At 40.2% G+C, this 6,000-nt stretch overlaps 1 protein-coding gene across 1 annotated transcript in view; it reads right to left on the minus strand.

Annotated features, from left to right (window-relative positions):
- Positions 1 to 4,252, minus strand: part of SMPD3 (sphingomyelin phosphodiesterase 3) — a 50,981-nt gene extending 46,729 nt beyond the window's left edge. Inside the window, exon 1 of the mRNA XM_010717823.3 lies at positions 4,175 to 4,252. The gene's annotated coding sequence lies outside the window, so the exon portion shown is untranslated. The remainder of the gene's footprint in view (positions 1 to 4,174) is intronic.
- Positions 4,253 to 6,000: the final 1,748 nt, after the last annotated feature.

A 6,000-nucleotide genomic window follows, 5' to 3' on the forward strand; every position in this document is an offset into this window, starting at 1 on the left:
TTAACAGCATATTCTCTGTTAGTATGGATGCCTAAAGGTGAAATGCCTTTGCTTCACCATCCAAACTGATGCAAAAAGTCTTATCCTGCCATTAAGTAAAGCTCATTTTGTGAGCTGTGATTCACTTCACAATCCAGTATTTAAAGAGCCATTTTGTTCATCAGAAATACAGTCTTCCTAGAAAAACAGGCTTTCATATGTCCAACAATGGAAGTGAAGCTGTTTCAGCACTGAAATGGAATAGTCTAGTGTAGATGTGCATTACTTCTTTCATGCAACTGGACAGCTGCCGAAGAAAGAGGTGCAACTCATGGAACACCACATGCAGGACTCTTAGCATCTCTTTGGCTCCGGGTTGCCCTACCGTGTCACAGACCAAAATTGAGAGTCTGTGCTTTGAACAACACAGCTTCAGTGTAGCAGGTTAGCAACTACCATAATCTGAGGGACAGCATGATCTTTCTTAGCTGTTAGTTGTATTACTACCTCTGCAGGCTGCCCCTTGCCCTTGCTACAATTTGCAGGCTGTGCAATTACTTGAACATCACTAGTGGAGATGCCACTTGCTAGTTGGCATGGCTCGTACACCTGATTTGCCCTTAATATGGCTACTCTCAGAGATAAATTGTGCTCGTGAAGATAATGCATACTGGGGAAGTAACAGAGCTGCATTAGAATATTATTTATAATATTCTGATGATTACGTATCCCAAATTTTATAAGATTTGAAGTGATACAGAAGGAACATACTGTTAGTGTCTTACATAATTCACCCTTGAATAGTTTCTTAAAACAGCATCCCTAGGATGCCTGCTTTTGAAGTTTAACAAGGTATACATAAAGAGAGTAATAATTATAATGGGGGTGTGTAATGAGCTTCGCCATCAATGGGAGTCAAAGTACAGCAGATTTTTTATCTCAGGTAATTACTGCTATGTGCAGTAAATGCACCAGCAGAACTGATGAAATTCAGGTTTTGGATTACTTGTGACAGAAATTCACAAAAGAGAACTTCCATTTTTGTAAGTATCAGACAGGTGTTAGGCTGATAAATTGAGGACCAAGAGACTACAGCTTTGTATACTGACAGAGCTGTACAGCAGAGCACAGGAAGCAGAACTGCAGATTCCAGCGTGCCTTGGCTACATATCAATTCCACAGATGCAACTGGTTTCTTATTAAGTTTGTCGAACTTTCCATTCAGCTTACTGCAGTATGGTCTAGAGAAATAGCTTCCTTACCTGCGTATAGCAGACTGCTATCACAGAAATACCACGGACCAGCATGATCCACAAACTACACGGTTATCCTGAGGTGGATGACCTCTCCTAGGGAAGAGAATGTATTTACCTGCGAGCCATGTTCAGTCGCTCTTGAGCTTAATGTCCAGAAGAACCAGGAAGTTCCTGATGCCCCGCGGCCAGAGCAGCCAGGAAGTATGCGGATGCATTTTGCTGTAAGCGCAGTCAGATCAAGGCCAGGGCCATTGAGTTTGCACAGTGTGCTGATTACGAGCTTCATTCTGGTTAAAAGGATTATTAATGTGCTTTGATGGGAAGAACAATGGGGAAAACTCTTAAGGCTGGCACATGAAAGATTAAAACATCGTATCTTGTCAAGGACAAGAAATCCTCTTGCTAAAAAAGAAAATATGAAAAAAAAGTTTTAGCGCTCTGTTTTGTTGTTGTCCTATGTTCTATTTTTCTCAATGACAGTCTTTTTGTTATCTCAGACAGTCTTATACATTCAAGTAAGTCATTTTGTGACTGAGATCATGCCAAAATTACCAAGTTGTTATCCTGAATTACCTGAGAATTGCCACTGACTCCAGCAAGGCAACAGGCCCAAGCAGACAAGCAGACCAGGCTTGGCCACTCGCTTGGCTGGTACTGCAGCTCGACTTCCAGGTTAAGAGAAGTTAAACAAACAGCTCAACACAGGGCAGTTTGAGAACTCCTGCCAAAGTGAAGCTGCTGTTCATCTTTGAAGTCATCTGTTAGTTGTTTAAATGCAGTTTACCAATTTCTTTTTACTACAACACAGGATTTTATGTACTGTAACATTATCTGGAAACAACAAAGAACAGCAAGAAGAAAAGCACTAATTCTGTGTCTGCTGATATTTCTCAGATGCCAAGTAGGTGCTTCCTTTTACCAGGTTCTTCTCCCAATTGGCCAGGTATTCATAAGCTGTTAGCATTTATCAGTTACATTACAGCTACTTGTTGTACTTGTGTAACACTCCTATTTCTATGTTGCATTCATACAACACCTGTGCACTGGAAACTGTTAAATATTTGCTGTAACTCAGGATCCATGTTTTAAAGTCCTTCAGCGAATCCACCTACAGTGGCTCTTGGTTACAGATCTACACAGCAAGTAATTCAGCCAAGTCTAAACCTTTTTCATAGAATCATAGGTTGAAAAGGACCACAATGATCATCTAGTTCTAACCCCCCTGCTATGTGCAGGGCCACCAACCACCAGACCAGCAAACCAGTTTTCAAACTGTAGCTGTGCCTTGGTAGAGGAAAAAAAAAAGATGAGAAATCTCAAAATTTGTATTGCTTAAACAGCACAGCCTCTTATTACCTTATAGGTCAGAATTCAACCCCAAACATTCCTCTAATGCATTGCTATTAGGGGAATGTTTGGAAAGTTAATCTAACAGAAGGCTTTGTAGAGAGAAGTTTCTATTAGAAGAAAAAAATCCCAAATACACACAACAAACAAACACATCAAAACAAGTTTTCTGAATGTCTGCCTACACAAGAACATATGCAACCAGGGCTCAGAACAAGACTTTCTTCTGTAATCTTGGGGTAGATTATCTTACAGAAACATGCTTAAAAACACAGATTAATACTCATCAGTACCACTACTATACTTCTAAATAAATGTCAGAGTCAAGAATTTGAATAATACTGCAAGTGCCCTCTTTTATTACTGAACATAAAGGTGATGCTACCTGCAGATTATGTTAATACCACAGCAGCCGAATGCCAGCTTGTCTCCGGGACACGAGAGACTTGGCTGCGGGTGTCAGATGCCACAAATTCCTCCAGGGGAGATCTCATATTACTGACACTTCTCCCTTAATTTGATCACACTTCAAAGAAAGGCGTGTAAAAAACAACAGTGAAAAGGCTAACAGGGCAGCATGCAGAGAAGTTAAACAGAATTCAATTAAGACAGCTTGTACGTGGCACCTGCAAGCTCAAACACAAGGAAGCATTGAGACAAATGACTCAATCCTCACTCGACTGGATTTTTGAAGCATAGGGACAACTCACATGAATCTGAAGTAAACATTCACCTACAAAACCCTAGGCTTTAATATGAAATACTGCAAATAGAGAGAAATACAATGTCCTCAGCACAGCGTGTAGAAGGCATTATGAAGTGTGATTATAATCCATTGTGTAGAATGACCCTTTCTTAAATTCCATCACTGCAGAAATCATCCAGATGGACCCTTTGCTGACACTAACACAATCTCAGTGTCCAATATCAAAACAAATCTGAAGATTGGTCAACTTTTTTGTACGGATGCATCCATTGTTCTGGGAAGGCTCGGAGTGGAAAAGGAACACCTGAAAACAAACAGCTGTATGCATACATTTAGCTCGAAGAACCACCTATTACTACAAACCCCTGGCTTTATTTGGGGGGCAGAATGATGGCACACTTAAAATTGTGAAAGCTCAGAATGCCACTGATCTAGCTGTGCCAGTTTGTTCTCTAAGCCTAAGATTTCAGTGCCAAAATTTCTCTATAAAAAAATACGTATTTTCAAAAGAGAATAATCTCCATACCAACTGTACTGATAACTTGGTTATTTGGTACGTTAGTGACTAACTCCTCTTATTATTTTTAATTCAGTCTTCTCTCCACAGTGTAAAGAGAAGGGAGCTTCTCTTCAGCTAAATCTTTGCCTCCTTTTTACAAGACACACAACATGTCATGCTAAAATAGCATCGAAAAGGAACTCCACCATTAAATAATTGTTATGAAATACAAAAATCACATTCAAGCACAAGCTAACACAGGCTTCACACTGCAGCAAGTTCCCCAGCCAGGCAAACTCTCCCATATCAAAATAGCATCAGCATACACAGATACTCAGAAACAAAACACGTTCGTACTGTGAATACCCTCAGTCTCTCTCCAGTTACCTATGAAAGAGCTGCTCTCTGTCTGAAGCAACACACTTGAGACTTTGCAGGAAGAACAACATGCAGGAATGTTCATCAGCTGTAACTCTGGCAACCGCAGGGAAAACAGCTGAGTAGGATTACTGGATATTGTGCCTCGTGAGGAGGCTTCAAGCTGATGAGGTTTAATTATTGTAATTTCACTTTCACATGGTGAAGTTAGGACAGACTTAATTCAATGAAAGAAGGTCTTATTCATGTGCAGGTAAGCTAGGTAACATTCCCATTAAAGTAACTAGAATGGAAGATGTGTGACTTCACTTTCTGTTTTGTTTCACAGTACAAATCTGTTAGCCCTGGCTTGCTGATTTACTAGCTATCAGGCCTGCTAGTTCCCCTTTCTCTCTCCCTATGGTCTCTAACAATATCTTTGTTTTCCTCAGAAGAATTCCTTTTAATCACTCCTATTTCTTCATATTTCGGGGAGTATGTCTGTTACTATTGTTACACCACAGAAATACCCAAAATCATAATCATCAACAAAAGACAGCCATTCCCACAGTAGGAAACACGAATCTTACAGTGTTCCCCCTCTCCCTCACTTTTTTTCCAGTTTTCCTTTCAAACAGGCAGGCATCTAAGTACTGCTAGCACATCTTTTCTCTATCCATTTCTAGTTATTCAGCATATTAGAGCTTTTAAGGTAGCATTTCTACCTCCTCCTAGATCAAAAGCCATACCTTCGAGTCATGCTAAAATAAAGACAAGTATTAGAGCAACGAATCAGAGATACATCTCATCACCACCTTTCATCTCAGTGGCAGTTGTAATAGCAGGATGAAAAACTGACTGAACTGCCAGGCCAGGACCAAAAGGACGACCTTCACAATATTCAAATACTGAAATGCTGAATAGCTCTCATTACATTTTTTAGAAGCATCTGTAAGAAAGACTTCATGATCCGAGAAAGGCGGCCAATATAGGACAAGGCATCAACTCATAACCTTCTAAACTTGCTTCACTGTTTCTGACATCTCCGTATCACGTATGGCTCAAATGTAAACGCAGCCGTGTCTCTGTGCCACTGCTCAATGCAAGCAGCTGAGCCAGGGTGATCCAGAAACTGCTGAGCAGCAGCAGGAGCTAGGCAGAAGCACAGCTGTGAAGTGCTAATCAAACAACTTCCCTTGCTGATATCACTTAGTCTCTGGCTCTGTGTCTCAGCCATTCACCCCGTAAGCCTTTAGGAAAGCAGTAACCATCTATCTTGATGACTTTGATGAACCACGTACTATTCGTTACATAAGATTTACTATTATTATAAGTTATATTCCAGAGTGATGACATTCAAAACTGACGCATTTTCATCAGCATAATTAATGTTTGTTGTATTATCGCTCAAATAAATACATACAGTTGTGACTGGAGAACAGCGCTCAGCTGTAAGATAGTGCTCTTCATCCGCAGATCAGTGCAAACGCAGCTGGGAATTCAGCTCTTGTGAACGGGTCATCAGCATGACTGGCATGTTAGCATCTCAGCCAAGGAGCAACACTTAGAGGCATTCTTTTTAAGGTTAATGAAACGGCTCAATATGTACTTCAGCAGTGATTACTTCTAAGAAACTGGTTAAAGACAAATGGGCCTCACTTGAATTCTAATTCAAGTTACAATTCAATCTGAATAGTTAATATAGGTGTTGCCTGATTGTTATGAATATATGCTTGTTCCTGGTCCTGTTGCATCCTGCTTAGTTTTGTTCAAATTAATTGCATATGGTGTTACTGATTAAATTCACTGGGAAAGAACACGATGCTCATATGTAATGACTAATCCACTCTCAGCTT

Source organism: Meleagris gallopavo, chromosome 13 (assembly GCF_000146605.3).
Source record: "Meleagris gallopavo isolate NT-WF06-2002-E0010 breed Aviagen turkey brand Nicholas breeding stock chromosome 13, Turkey_5.1, whole genome shotgun sequence".
Taxonomy (NCBI): Eukaryota; Metazoa; Chordata; class Aves; order Galliformes; family Phasianidae; genus Meleagris; species Meleagris gallopavo.